Raw genomic sequence first — 15466 nt, 5'->3', positions numbered from 1 at the left:
AAGAAATACACAGCCAGAGAGAGATTTAGAAGAAGCAGAAGAGAAGTCAGATTTTTTGCTCAGTGAGTAAAGACACTGACAATGAGTTTGCATCAGGGTATTTTAGTTCAATTCTCGGTGTCGGCTCCTTGTGACCTTGGGCAAGTCACTGTATCTCCTGTGCCTCAAGCACCAGAAACTTCGATTGTAAGCTCTACGGGGCAGGGACTGTGTCTGTAATATTCCTACGTGCTGCGTACCGCACGCTATACTGTCATTGGGATGCGCTTTGAATCCCATTGGGAGAAAAGCGCTATATGAAATAAACTTATTATTAAGTAAAGTTATTAATGTTTTGGCAAGGGAAGCGCAGAAAGGAAGATGAATTGCAAAGAATGTAAACTGTAGTAATACAAGTGAACTGCTTGCCTTGCATTCAACTCAAATGTTCTATTTGAAACTTTTGGGCCTCAGGGAAAAGTAATGGACAAATGCAGAATTTGATACATCCCATTATAATTCACGTGCCTTGTAACTCCTACATAACCTCCTACTCTTGACACTCCCAAATGGCAAACTGGTGTCAAACACAATATTGTAAGTACTGTTTTGATAAATTGATACAGAGAGATGAAGGTTTAAAAGCCATCCCTCTCTCATTTTGCTTCTTTCCGTGAAATTATTCCCAGTTCAAAAAGTCACCCTAATCTCAAAAGCATTAATCAGAAAAAGCTCAGTTTACCTATATAAACAAGTATAATCTAATACAAAAATAAAATACCTGCTGTTGTTCTACTGGAAGTATATATATATATTTTTATATATATATATTTTATAAGGTTTTATCTGCTTGTAATAGTATTCCTTTATTACAGAAATTTGTGTCGCTTTAAATGTTTTCATTTGTTAACAGGTTTGAAGCAAGCGGTCCCTGGAGCTGAATCCCATTAATGTCAACTCTGCGGACCCTTGCTTCCAGAGATACTTATCTCTGTGTAGGTACCAGTAGCATCTCCGGATGAGATAGCTGGGGTTTAAAGCTCCCACCTCACATGAGCCAATAGGAAGCTGCATAGGATGACATCACAGCTTCTTATTGGCCGGCAGGGCGCAGGAGCTTTGAAACTCCACCATCATGTGAACCCTGCAAGCGGAGTGTCTACCGGCGCCCCCTATGAAGGTAAGTATGTCCAGAAGCAGGGGGTCCCCAGAGCTGAAATTGATGGGGTTCAGCACCAGAAACACCCGGCTTCAATCGAATGTAAAAAAAAAATGGCTTGGATTGTCGCTTCATCAATTCAACAATGTATATTGCTCCTCCTTCATATGGTTAGTGGAATCATTATATAATGCTATATGAGATACGGAGATGGGGTATAATTATATATCAGATGTTTGCTTAGTTTCACAGAACTCTTAATATCACACAGAGTAAAAAATCATGGTTGCATGTTAAAATGTACAAAGTACCTCTGTATTCACTAAGAACTGTTCATTTATACATTAGTGATGATTAATTCGCTCACTGACTTTACATCTGAAATTGGTAGTTGAGGGGGATATCACGCTGTTCTATGATAGGGTAATGTAATAGGATTTTTAACAAAAAACTATGGCAGAAAAGGATTTAACCCCTTTTGATGTCTGAGGCTACCAATGCATTGCAAAGGAGGACCTTCAAGTCCCAAAGGGGGGGGAAACACTGCCTTAAACACCTTGCCACTACATTATGTAATGAGTGCCAGCATGCCAGTGGCCCTGTAAGTCATGGCACTGAGCCCAGTGCTCTATGCCAAGCTGCAGGACAGATGCGCCTGATGCCTACATACCAACCCTTGCCACGGAATCTCAAATGTCCCAGTTTCCAGCACCATCTTAAATTGATTTCACTTTTTTTTTAGCCCAGTATAGCTAGGTCAAATATCATGCAAAATGGAAACATTTAATGAGACAATCCACTTATTAAAAAAAATATATATATATACATAGAATTGAAAACGAATTACCTTAGCTGCCGATCAATTAGTTCTCTGTGATCAATCAGCAAAGATCTTGCTTCCCAGGGTTTCACTAAATGGCTGCCTTTCAGTTTCAATCAATCCTTCTGTCAGTGTAACACAGCAGCTGCAATGTATCCTTGTAACATTGCCTAGTGTTCCAGTTTACCGGTCAAACTGCTGGGAACATTTGTAACAAATTATGACAAACAGAAAAGAGTTGCAAAGATGTTGCACTGCTGGGGAGGTGTGCTAAACCCCGCTATAGAAATCAAAGGATGCTTAGTATATTAAAACATAAATGGCACTAAGAGTAAAATAATAAAAAATGCAGTAAGTATGATCTAATACTATAGAACTGATTTATTTAAAAATAAAAAGCACATCAAGGATATTGTTTGGATTGCTCTTTAAAAAAAAAAAAAAAAACACCTGACCACATCTTCACACATCTCCACCTGTAACAGCACCTTATAAGGTTTCGCCGGAGAAGACTACAGCAATAGCACTTAACCCTTAACATTCCTTGTGAACTAGTAGAGAGGGGGCAGGACCATCTGGCCATGTCGTACCAGCCTTAACGAGGTCTCCAATAAACAATAGCCATCATGTCAAGGCAACAACTCTTTTCATGACATCTTTCATATGGAACATTTAAATGCATCCAGTAAGTCGCCACCTGAAAGAGGAAATGATGCTGGCGCGGTGACTGGAAGATTCTATGACATCACTCCCAGAAGCACGTTTGTTTATCATTCATGTTTCCGTGTAAAAAGTGAACTAACGATGCAAAAAACAAATGAAACCAAAATGCTCTTAATTCTTAGAGAATAAGGATGTAGGTCAGGAGAACGTACAAATCAGAGCCAGTGTGAGAAGGTTTCAGTAAATGGGAACAGTGTACTGAATCTCCTTTTTATTACAGAGCATAATGCTTAGAAAAGGGCAAACATCTCACAATCATTAGTCAACCTGATAAAGCAAATGAAACCTCCAGGTGAATGAATGACAAACAACCCGTCAGAGAAGGCATTAACTTGCCAAGCCAAGCAAACCTATTTTAATGTAGGTACAAGTGCAGGGATTTGTTTGTTGCTTGTTTTCTCATCTATTCCTCCGTTGCAAGAATTCTCATAACAAACACCGTTAGATGTCCTCGATATTATGATCAAATAACTTTTCACAAAATAAAGAAGTCATAACGGACAGCAGAAAAATCTCCGGAGCATAGCTGTAATTTGGGATAAAGACGCACGCTGTAGGGGCTTATGTACTAAGCGTTGCAAATGGTGTTTTTGGTGTAAAATGGACACAGGGATATCTCAAATGTAATTGTATTTGTGTGCACCTATGTATTCACCGTATTTCTCTCAATGTGCACCCAAAACGTCACCACATTTGTGGGCGCACAGGAATGGAACGTGCTTGGCTCACAGATGTAAATGGTATGTAAAATTTCTGTTAGTATCTGTGCCAAATTCGTTTACCAAGCCGAGGCTGGTGCAAACCCTAAAAAGTTGGTTTATATTGATAAAGCGAAACGTAGGTGAAGCAAATTTGCGAACGTTTGCACTGACAAATCTGAAAGTGCATTTTCTGGATATTAGTGGTTTGTTAAAACTTAGATATTAAAATATGATTGCTTGATAAGCTCTCAATGGGATACTAAGCGTTAGACTTGTGATATCAAACATGGGTTATAAATTGCCCTTTGGGTTAACTCCAGTCTTCAAGGGCCACCAAAAGGCAGGGATATCCTGAAAACCTGACTTCAATGGGGGCTCAATCAGAATGTAACAAGGCCTGAGAACCTGACCTGCTGGTTGCCCTTGAGGACTGATTTGGCCTCCCCGGGTTAAGGCTTGTGATGCTAGTCATGAGTTTTACATTATACCCCTAAATATTCTCCTCGTGGTGCAAATGAGACAAGTGAAGAGTAGTGTAGCTCCTCTCTGTGGGCTACTAAGGGTTAATATTCCTGAGGGTAATCATAGAGTAATAGTGACAACTGTAATCATGCTCTTTCTGGTGGAATGTGATGTGTAAAGGGATGGTTAGATTTAAGTGTCCTTCTGTGAAAGAGCTTAGCCCAACTGAGCTGGGGGTTTCTTCCAGAGTTCTTCCCAAGTTCTTTATTTATTAAAGTTATGAGTTCATGTTAGGCCATTTTCAATTACAAAATGGCGGCTGACCTGGTTAGGGCTTGGCTAGTGTAAGATGAAAATAAATCATGCAACCTGCTCAAGGAGTTTGGGGACAGCTTGAGAATGCCAAAGAGATACTGTTTGCCTGAATCTGAATGTAGAGTGCCAACGTCCATAAGATTACATCCCCTCTCCACCAGAGAAAAGTTTAGTTACCCCCTGGTTTGAGGCCTAGGAATTACCAGATGGAGAAGTTACTGTAATATCATAGAAGTTAGCTGTGCTGAAGAACTCACTGTGTTATCCAAAGGCTGTTCCATACAAGTTATTATTATGTGTTATCTGGCCTCCTAGTTCTGTCTTTGGTTGGACCGACTATGAACAGGACATCAGTTCTGAGAACAAAACAGGAGCTTGTTTTCTGCTTTTACCATACATTATCTGCTCAGAAGCAACAGATGAAACCCCAGGATTATGCCAGAAGCCTTTCAACGTCTTTAAATGACTGAATCGTGGCTGACACGCTTCTCCCAGACTTTCCAACAGCCACCCCTACATGCACTACGTTAAAGGTGAATTAAAACTTACTATGTCCAACACTTGTTTCTAACATTGCGAGACCATATTTTTCGTATTCATCAACTATGCATTTTTGTTTTAAATTAATGTTGATGTGCAGTATAAATTATTTTAGGAATTCTTTAAAGAATCCTGTTTTGATTTTCCTTACTTATACCTCGCCACTAGAACTTCACAGTTGCAGGCAATTCTGTTACGCTGTGCTCACCACAAACAAGCCGGGACCACGGTGCTGAGGTGGGAAAGGATATTATGCCACCCACAGCCACGGGGGCGCGTCTGGAGTGTAGCGTAAGTTGGAATAACCGGGTCGGTGTTGGAGAGGTACGGGTCGTCATTATACTTGCCAGGGTCAGAGGAGGAGAGGTACAAAATGTTGCTGGTACTATTAGCCAGGTCCGGGATTGGAGAGAGTAGAGTCGTCAAGGTCCGTTTGCCGAGGTCAGGGTAGGAGAGAGCAGAACCGTCGTTTGTCCAGATGCCGAGGTCAGGTTTGGAGAAGAGCGGATGGTCGTGGAAGGCATGGTCGGTACACAGGAAGAAGCAGCAAGACAAGAGAGGACAAGGCTGTGGAGACAGAGAAGAGGTGAATTAAACGCAACTAGAACTGTACTCAGCCAAAGTGCTAGTGGCACAGCTGAGCATATGCAGGTCAGAGCATCCAATAGGAAAACTGTAGCGTGGAGGTGTGTGCAAAGCGAGGCTGCGATAGGAGGCAGGGTAACTAGGCTCAGGTGAGCTCCCCGGGATGGAGCCTGTGTATTGCGTGTGTGTCCGTGTGCGTGCCCGCGCTCCTGCACGCGTGCCCCCTGTCCTCGCAAAGGGACGGCTTTCAGGAGCTGGAACGGGTGCTCGCGCGCCTGAAGCGCAATGGCCGCCAGAGGGATTGGCGGGACCCGGAGGTAGGAGCGGGTGTTAGGAGCGTGCTGACCACCATAGCGGGCTAGTGGGGAGGGCGGCGTGGCTCCCCGAACCTTACACTTTCATAGTTAGATAGAAACCCTCTCATCAAAGCAAGTTATATATTAACCTATTTTCTCTGGTAACCACATTTTTTTGACACAATATACATGATGTGGTGGATATGGGTTCTGAGCATACAGGGGCTGTGTGTATTTGTTAAATACTAACTTGAATAATGAATTATTTTGACAGCTCAGACATTCTCAAATAAAAACTTGAGTTAAAAAAAAAATGAGATTATAAGTAGTTTCCATAGTTGGTACTATTTCTTACCACGTTGCTGAAATATTGCAGCATGTAATCTCCCCCCTCTCCCCCCCCTGAATCCTAATGGAGCATATCAAAAAACAAATAGGATTAACAAAAAAAAAGGGAAATAGGATACATTTGATAAATGTAATAAAACAATATAAACAGATACAGTAGATTTGATATAGAACAAATATATCTATATGTATGTATGTATGAGTATATACAGGTGTGTGTGTGTGTGTGTGTGTGTGTGTGTGTGTGTGTGTGTGTGTGTGTGTGTGTGTGTGTGTGTGTGTGTGTGTGTGTGTGTGTGTGTGTGTGTGTGTGTGTGTGTGTGTGTGTGTGTGTGTGTGTATATGTATATGTTTGTGCTTTTCAAAATTTGTCAACATTTGTTGTTAAATTACATGTTTAGAAAAAAAATATTTAACTAGTTACTAGTAATTAATTACCAATGGGACCTTGCACATCAGTGTCATGTGACCCTGCACTTTTGGTGGGAAACCTTCACCACACGAAACAGAAACAAGTGCAGAATTCACAAACAGCTCACACTTCTCTATTCACGTTTTTTTGTGAAAGTTTACATTCCGGTTTAATTTGCATGTTTATTGCTGGTTTCTATTAGTAAATGTTGCATATTTTCCACTTCTGCATGTTTATTACATTTTCTGTTCGGGAGAGACACACGCAGAGACACACACAAAGACACATACAAAGACACATACAAAGACACGCACAAAGACACGCACAAAGACACACACAAAGACACACACAAAGACACACACAAAGACACACACAAAGACACACTCTGGGCAAATTGTGTCGACTAAGCAATATTTTTAAGATTGAACTTTCCCCAATCTTCGTTTTTCTTTGGTAACATTGGGCCAAAATGCTGTATATCACAAACTCTCGCACAATGCAGAATTCAGAGTTTGTCAATCTAATCATTGTTCAGTAAGGTAGGGGTGCGCAAACTGGGGTCCAAAGATTTTCTGGGGAGGGGTGGAGGGGCAACGGTTACAGAGGCCCTGCGCTTCCCCAAAGGTATTTAAACGAAATGGCGGGGATCGCGTGAGGCCTCTGTAATTTTACTTACCTTACATTTCCAGCAACGTGTCGCCATGGCAACATGACGTCACGTGACTCCGCGGCAGCACTTGACGCCGGAGGTGATGGGGGGGAGGGGTGGATGCGAGCAGGTGGTTAGATCAGACAAGGGGGAGCAGGTAGAGGAGTTTGTGCACCCCTACTCTATGGTACAGGGAGATAAGATCACATGTGCATGGTCACAGCGGGAATGAGTTTAGCCATTTCAAAGGCAGTGCTCTTTAGTTATTCCTCAAATGAATATTTAATGGTTTTGTAAGTCAAGTCATCTATTCTCATTCAGAATTGGCGGTTCACGTCCCCTTAGAGGCAGAAAATCCAACTTTGAAATGGAGTGAAAATGTGCTACTCAAATAGTTTGGTTACTGGATATAGTAGGGTTACTGGCTATTCACTTATTTATCTGAAGCTGTGGTGAAAAGCTGTGCAATACGGCAGGCCGTAGCGGATTTCCCATTAGGCCCAGGCCGGCAAAATGTTGCGGCGGCAAAATGTTTCACCCCATATGCATTTACCGCGCTCTTGGGCCTATAGGGCCTAATGGGAATGCACTTATACGTGTCGTCCGCCTCCTTGGTGCCACCCTCCATCTGCTTTGGTATCCCAGCGTCAAATGACACCCCAACATGATGTCACAATGTCATATTACCATGGCAACGAGACGTCGTGCGCCATCACGTTGATGACGCCCGTGGAGTTATTTGAGGCTGGGATTTCAAAGGAAAAAAATGGTGAGATGGCGGTTCACAGCCATCCGTAGGGATATGATCAGAGACCAAGCGCAATAAGCAAAAAAAGTAAATTTTAATGTGCACTAGAAATCTTCAAACATGCCACAAAGTCGCTCTGACGCGTTTCGTCCTGGCAATAGGACTTTGTCAAAAAATAACTGGTTTAACCACAAGTGATTCCTATATGGTGATACTGAGCATCTGATTGGTAGAAAGTAATTGGTGTGTCAGTAAAGACACACCAGATGTATAATAACATCAAATAATGCATTGAAGGGAATGATATTAAATGTTCCTAACATACATGGCTAAGTAAACAAAATAACAGGAATCACTACTGACTAGAAGAAAAAGACATAAAGCAGCAAGTGCAAAACATAGAAGACACACATTTAAAAGAACAACTATTAATACTGTAGCATGAATAACAAATTATCCATAAAATAGAAATTTGAAAAAACAGTAAGTATATGACAATTTGAAAAGCAACAGGAAAAGTAAAAGAAACATTCAAATTAATGAATAATTAAACTATAACTAAATAACAAAATACTGTATAAACTATGACTAAATGTATAAATAACAAAAGAAAATGAAAAGACTATATACTATATCTTTGATGGAAATATGTTCTATAATAAATATTAAACATAAAAATAAGAAACAATATTTATTAAACAATGAATAATAGACAGACCCAAGAGTTTAACTATGAAGAGGACAAAACAACACAGGATTTCAATGGAGAATGAGGGCGGCAGAGAGGAGGTGGCAGGAAACATGCAAGTGCCAAGAGGCGGCGGATTTTCAAATCCGCGGCTGACGACTGGCTGTATGCTTATGACATTGTATGCGCATTTGCATGTCATTTCCCAGAATTCCTTGCTGCAGTGGAAGCACTGTATGCTAAGACAAAATGGGGAAATCAGGTTGCAAATCTGTCTGAGACATACAAACGTGCTCACAAGTGGTATTTTTATTTGCTGTATGCTGCATGGTGGTGGGTTTTTGGCACTTTTTTTTACCCACCATAACATATTTAAATGTGTGGTTGACTTCTAGTGCAAAGGTGAAGTGTGTGACTGCAGGTTGGAAACACATTCTGGTCTGGACCTTGATAAATACATTATTAGATGCTGCCCAATATCTTAATGTCATTTTAATTTAAAGGAATGTTTTTTTTTTGTTAAAGCTACAGTATTTAGAGGGGTGAACAATATTCTACATTTAATGTTCAAGTCAAATACAAGTTGATTTTAAAAACTATTTTAAATCATGGGGCTTTAACTTAAAAGAAAACATTATAATCAATGTCAAAGTCATTTTATACCAAATTCACAGCTGTGGTAGAGATGTGTTCACTTACACTTATATTCTCGCTTAGAAATTCATTGCTCACCATGTTGACGTTTTTTAGTAAAATATGTCGGTCATTTTTGCTGTTTATACATATACCTTACAAATAAGGCCTTCAAAAGTTATTTATACAATGTTCCAAGTGGCAGGATTGAATAAACTCACATTTCAATAAGCCAGAATACATATAAAACATGTCAACTAATATTACTTATTAGAGTGTTACTGCATCACTTTATAGTATATTAAGATTTAAATTGATGAATTCTCTCCAGTACTATATGGCTTTGTAAAGCTCCAAAGAAAATACTAAAAGTTAAATTGTGTGATCATTGGGCTTAGTCTACAATGAATACCAGGAAATGCTGAGATGGCTGGGACTTGTGATCAGCGTAGAAATTTAAATGGAAACAGGATTGGTCTGATAGACATAGAAATGGACAGGACAGTTAATGATAAATGTTGACCATTAAACATACTGTATGTCAATGTACTGAAGCATCAATATATTGCCTTCCCATGTATGTGAGTTACAGAATATAGGAATTTTAAACTGCTTTGGAGTAGAAAGAAAGGTACAGTATTCTACATATGGAAAAGTCAGGTTACAATGATGCAGACTGAGGGCCTTCTTCAATATGCCCAGAAAAGGCTGATTGTACATTTATCAGGGGAAAAAAAATAACATCAATGGGAGTTTTTGACCGAAAAACAGTCTCTTCGGAGTATAGTTTATTATACTCTAAGTGGGCAAAGTGGTCCTTATAAGCTTATCTTTTCTATGTTCTTTCCAAATGGCCCACCCTAAGATTAGAAAAGTACAGAAAACACAGCAAATAAAATGATGGTGATTTTGAGCAACAGCAAAGAACAGCGACCAAGAGCACGCCCGCGTTTAAAGCTTTAACCAAGTTTAATGACAATTATGGGATTATCAAGTTACTGTAAATCGTAGTGATGACCAAGAATTAAACCAGTATAAGCTTAACAATTTGACTTCAACATTCAAGCACTATTGAATGGGGGATTGACCATCAATTACTGATTAAATTATTGCACAACCCCCTTCCTCCTTTATTAACAAAACTCAACCGCATGAGACCAGGCACAGGTAGTAAAGCCCATCTTAATCACCGTGTTACAATGTTTGCAAACATTCCCAGGATACACAGGTACTGTACTTCCAGGAATGATTTAGATATCTTTGTGTGACTAAAGATATGTGAAGGTACTTCCTAATGTAAGGAAACATCTTTAAATTTCAACGTGTGTGTATTGATAGGCAGAAAGGCTGTTCTAATCATTTGTGATTATTATTTCATGCTGTGATGTAGGTGTAATCATTTTATTTTACTCTTATTGTCGCATACTACTTTCCTTGCTGTTTTATACACTCTGAGAAACCAGCATCTGCTGCATTAAATTACTTCAGTTTAATTTATATAATGCCATTAATCCAAACAGTGTGGAAATCTTCATCAGTTTTATTTAATGACATGTAGCCGAGCTTTAGTGCTTGAATCTGGGTAAAGTTTGAATCACATTCCTAACAGCTTTCAACAGAAGAGAATAGAATAACGGAAAAAAAAAGTACTGGGCGAGTATATAAGATTAAATGAAAATGTCTGTGCATTTATACAAAGTGCATAATCACCCCAAAATGTGACAAATATAATCTTAAAATTAGTGTTTATATAATCAATGTAATAGTAGACCACCCCCATCAAATGGTGACATATAGAGTGACTTGTTACAGCGTCTATAGTAAAGAAAAAACTGCTCAAGTGACTTGTCACAGCGTGTATTGTAAAGAAAAAGCTGCTCAAAACCCTTTTTCCCGGACCCTTCGCTTAGTCCAAAATTGTAGTCGTTCCTCTTCCTAGTAAGGGGAACACTGGTAGTTCATGTAGTGCAATATGTGGAAAAATCAAATAACAAAATATGGTTTAGCCAATAGATAATGGATCCTATCTGATATAAGCAATAGGTCTCACTCACAAGTAGAAAGGAAATAGAAGCATATCAGAGATTCTTATTTCTCTGATAAGAGCTCTTTAAGCTGCCTCAACGCATGGATCTCTGAATTCGACTGGATAAGCTTTAGATCAGCCCCTGATTAACCCTGGATGCGACTTGTATGCGTCCTCTGCAGTCAATATTCTCAAATGTATGATGGTCCGAGGAATAAAAGAAAGCCACAATAGTATAATACTGCTAGTATAAATATTATATTGTATGGATACAGTATAAGAATAATTGCACTCACATTTGCTTAAAAATAACGTTCATGGGACAGAATAACATGAGGAGATATCACCAGCCACTCGGTTCACGTGCTTCCACGTCCACATACGTCACTTCTGGTGACGTCTTGCTTCAGGGCAGAAGCGCTTCTACGATCTCTCTGGTCACGTCTGCTTGCCAGTGCTCAGTGCTGCTAACGTGATCTCCACTGTCTCCCAGGAGCTGCCAATCTTTTCTTACCACCACTTGTGTGATGACCTCAACGCGTTTCGCATGAACGTGCTTGTGAGAGAGAAAGAGAGAGAGAGAGAGAATTGTACACAGAAAAGAACACCTTGAGATACCTGGGAAATACACTATTTTGGATATGCAAAGTGTATTCAGATAACTGAAATTAGCATATTTCCCAGGGATCTCAAGTGTGCTCCTTTTTGGTCTCTCTCCACGTGTTTTATAAATGTGAGTTTGGGGAGGTATATGAGAAACTTAACCCAATAAAAGAGATTTCCCTCTCCATTGACCCGTCCCTCGCCCTCACCCTCTCCATATCTCAGGGTCTGTCTGTCCGTAACTGCAACGATTTATTTTTAAATTTGACAAACCAAACTGTTTGGGGTGAATTGGCAAATTGTCAAACTTACAAAGAAATGCCATTTTCACAGCCGATTCAAACTTTGGCGAAAAATTAACCCATCTCCACCTGACACCAGAGCACCAGTTGATCAGCACTTTACTACGAGGATATCGTACATATATCAGCATTTATTAGGCAACGTCAATAAAACTCCTGAGATGTTTCAGCTCCCATCTGCATTTTGGACTCCAAGAAAAAGAGCTTGAATAAGGACTGTGGATTTCTGACACACTATGCGCTCGCAAGGAGGATTTGTGTTTGCTGTACACTGTACGGTGGAGGGTTTATGTCACTTTTTTACCCACCATCATTTCTATAATGTGTGGTTGACACACTTCGGAAATCTTTAACACCTCCCGTACAGATGTAGGGCTGTCTAATGACTAGAGATGGGCGAATCTGCCCAAATCCAAATCTCTCACTTTCCCCCAAAAATCTGTTCTGTGCTGTAAAATCATCAAACGGATTTGGTCAGTGTTAATCTGTGCGGATTCGTCACAAACGATCATTGGACACAATCTGCTGATGGATTTGTAGAACCCATCCACGGGTTGCAGAATCCATTGAGTGTGCTGGCAATAATAAAAAATCCGCAAAAACACGGATCGCCCTTTTTGACATTGATCCGCTGAAATCCGCGGACCTAAGGAACCGGCCGATCCGCTGCGGATCCAAATCTGTAAAAAATAATTATTCCCATTTCAATAGTGAACTGTGAACCGACAGTGGATCAAACGCAAAGTACAGCTAAACCCCGTTATAACGCGCCTCGTTATACCGCGATTCGGTTATAACGCGGTTTTCCCGTGGCTCCCGTTTTTTTTTTTGCACACTGCACACACTGCACACACTCACTGCACACACACTGCTCATTGCTCACACTGCCACACTGCACACACACTGCACACTGCACACACACATCTCATTGCTCACACTGACACACTGCACACACACTGCACACTGCACACACACTGCACACTGCACACACACTGCTCATTGCTCACACTGCACACACTGACACACTGCACACACACTGCACACTGCACACAATTATTATATAGAAATAAACAGACAACTGCACTTTAACAGATGTATTTTGCCTGTCTTGTGACTTTTGTTTCACAAAGTTAAGGGGGTGGGAAGTCATTGTGCTGTGGGGGTTGGGGGGGTGGCGGGGCGCTGCGCTGCGGCTACGGCGGGCCCTGTACTGCGGCGGGGGGGGGGGGATAGCGGTCTGTGTGTGTGAGTGCGAGTGCCTGTCTGTGTGTGTGTGTGAGTGCGTGAGTGCCTGCATGTGTGTGCGCGCGTGTGTGTGTATGAGTGCGTGAGTGCCTGTGTGTGTGTGTGTATATGTGTGTATGTATGAGTGCTCCAGCCCGAGTCCGTGGAGGGAGGGGGGGGGGGAGAGTAGCGGGTCCCTCCTGCAGCCAGTGGAGGGAGGGACCCATAGAAATGAACAGCACTTGTGTTACCAAAAGATGAAGATGATCATCTTGGCAATGAGGCTAGGCAGATTTCTGTACCAAAGATAGATTACATGTCAGCAAGATTGTCATTTGTTGTTAAATACCCCACACGTTGCACATAGTGTTAGCATATTAAAGCGAGGCCTTTTTACCATGCTTAAGTTCTACATACCTGGTCCCTCCTGCAGTCCGGGGAGGGGGGGGAGAGTAGCAGCTCCCTCCTGCAGTCCGTGTAGGGAGGGGGGGGGGAGAGTAGCAGCTCCCTCCTGCAGTCCGTGGAGGGAGGGGGGGGAGAGTAGCGGGTCCCTCCGCTCAAGCCACGCCCCCCCTCCCTGTCAAACCTCCCACCTCCCGCTCCGGCTCTTACACTTACTTACACACACACTCAGACACTTACACACACTCACAGACACTTACACACACGCGAGGGCCCTGTGCTGCGGCGGGGGGGGGGGGTTAGCGGTCTTCCGGAGACTGCTTACCTGTCTCCAAAAGCAGCACACTTATGCAGGCACCCCTCACGTTCGCCGTGCGCATGCGCATGCGCCGTGCGGCTCGTGAGGAGTGGATGTTGCCTGCCAGTTCCCGCGGTGACAGGGGGAAGCGGGGACAGGAGGGACATCCCCGCTCCCATCTCCTGCCCCGCGGCCTGTCCCGCGGTGACAGGGGGAAGCGGGGAGCGGAGGGACATGCCCGCTCCCATCTCCTGTCCCGCGGGATGAATATGCGCTAAAGCGCGGCGGCCATTTTTTTTTCTCGCGACCCCGTTAGTAACGCGGTGGTCTCGGGGTGGACCCCGAGACCCGCGTTATAACGGGGTTTAGCTGTATTTGTGAATAGTAATCTAAAAAAAAACAGTGTTCATACAGCGAGATTAATAATAAATGTCTACAAATTGTTATTGCCGTAAACTTAAAAATATATTAAAAAAAAGGTGCATGAATACTGCTGCTAAAACCCATAAGGAGAGGTTTCTCAAGTTTTTCTAATAGTTCAGATGCAACTACGAGTATTCTAACACTGCTTTGAAAAATCTGGGGCAATCTCCCAGTAATGCTGCAACATGTCTGTGACATTTCTGCAGAAAGACTAATGCCCCTCGGATTAACACCGCAGGAATCCCTGGTCAATTTGAATGGGACTGCCAGTGACCCCTGCTGTGTTAATCCGATGGGCCATTAGTCTGTCTGCAGAAATGTTGCAGCATTACTGGGGTATTGCCACAGAGCGCCCGTGTGCACCAAAACGAGAAAAGCAAATACACAAAAATAGTGTGATATGTATAAATTTGGGGTCTGGTGATTGGTAGAAAATACTCTCACATATCCCCCATTTTAAAATGGCTTATCCAAATCTGTGACACCAGTTGTGGGGAAAGTATGGACAACAGAAAACTCTCGGGAAAAACAGGGAATGGAACACAATAGCGCAGACAGCACAAAATGTTCTTTACATCTTGAGAAAACACAAAAATTTGCGCACACACAGTGGCCATTCTTTAAAACATAGTTTAACCGTCATGAACTCCCGAGATCTCAAACGTCTACAGTCTCATCGCCTCGGTCATTGCCAGAGTCCCATGTGGTCCATCCAAACTTCTGGTGGAAACCCTGGATGTCAGGAGAACGGAGGAAGCATCTCGTTCTGTTCCCTCACTCTACGCGTTTCACCTCGAACGGCTTCATCAGAAGCCTGGACCCCCCACTGCTCTGTCGTGGCAGACTTTTGCTTGTTCGTCCAAGGTGCAAATGGCAACAAGTGTTACTACAACTGTACATGTGGAGGTGCAAGTGTAAACAGAGAGAGGTGTGAATAGGGCTCTATCTATTCACACCTCTATATGAGAACAATACTCCTACCTCAGTACAGGCATACCCTGCTTTAAGTACACTCACTTTAAGTACACTCGCAAGTAAGTACATATCGCCCAATGGGCAAACGGCAGCTCACGCATGAGCCTGTCATCATGTCCTGAGCAGCAATACTGGCTCCCTACCTGTACCAAAGC

Source organism: Ascaphus truei, chromosome 16, assembly GCF_040206685.1.
Source record: "Ascaphus truei isolate aAscTru1 chromosome 16, aAscTru1.hap1, whole genome shotgun sequence".
In the NCBI taxonomy this organism is placed as follows: domain Eukaryota; kingdom Metazoa; phylum Chordata; class Amphibia; order Anura; family Ascaphidae; genus Ascaphus; species Ascaphus truei.
Note: the sequence above shows the minus strand (reverse complement) of the source record.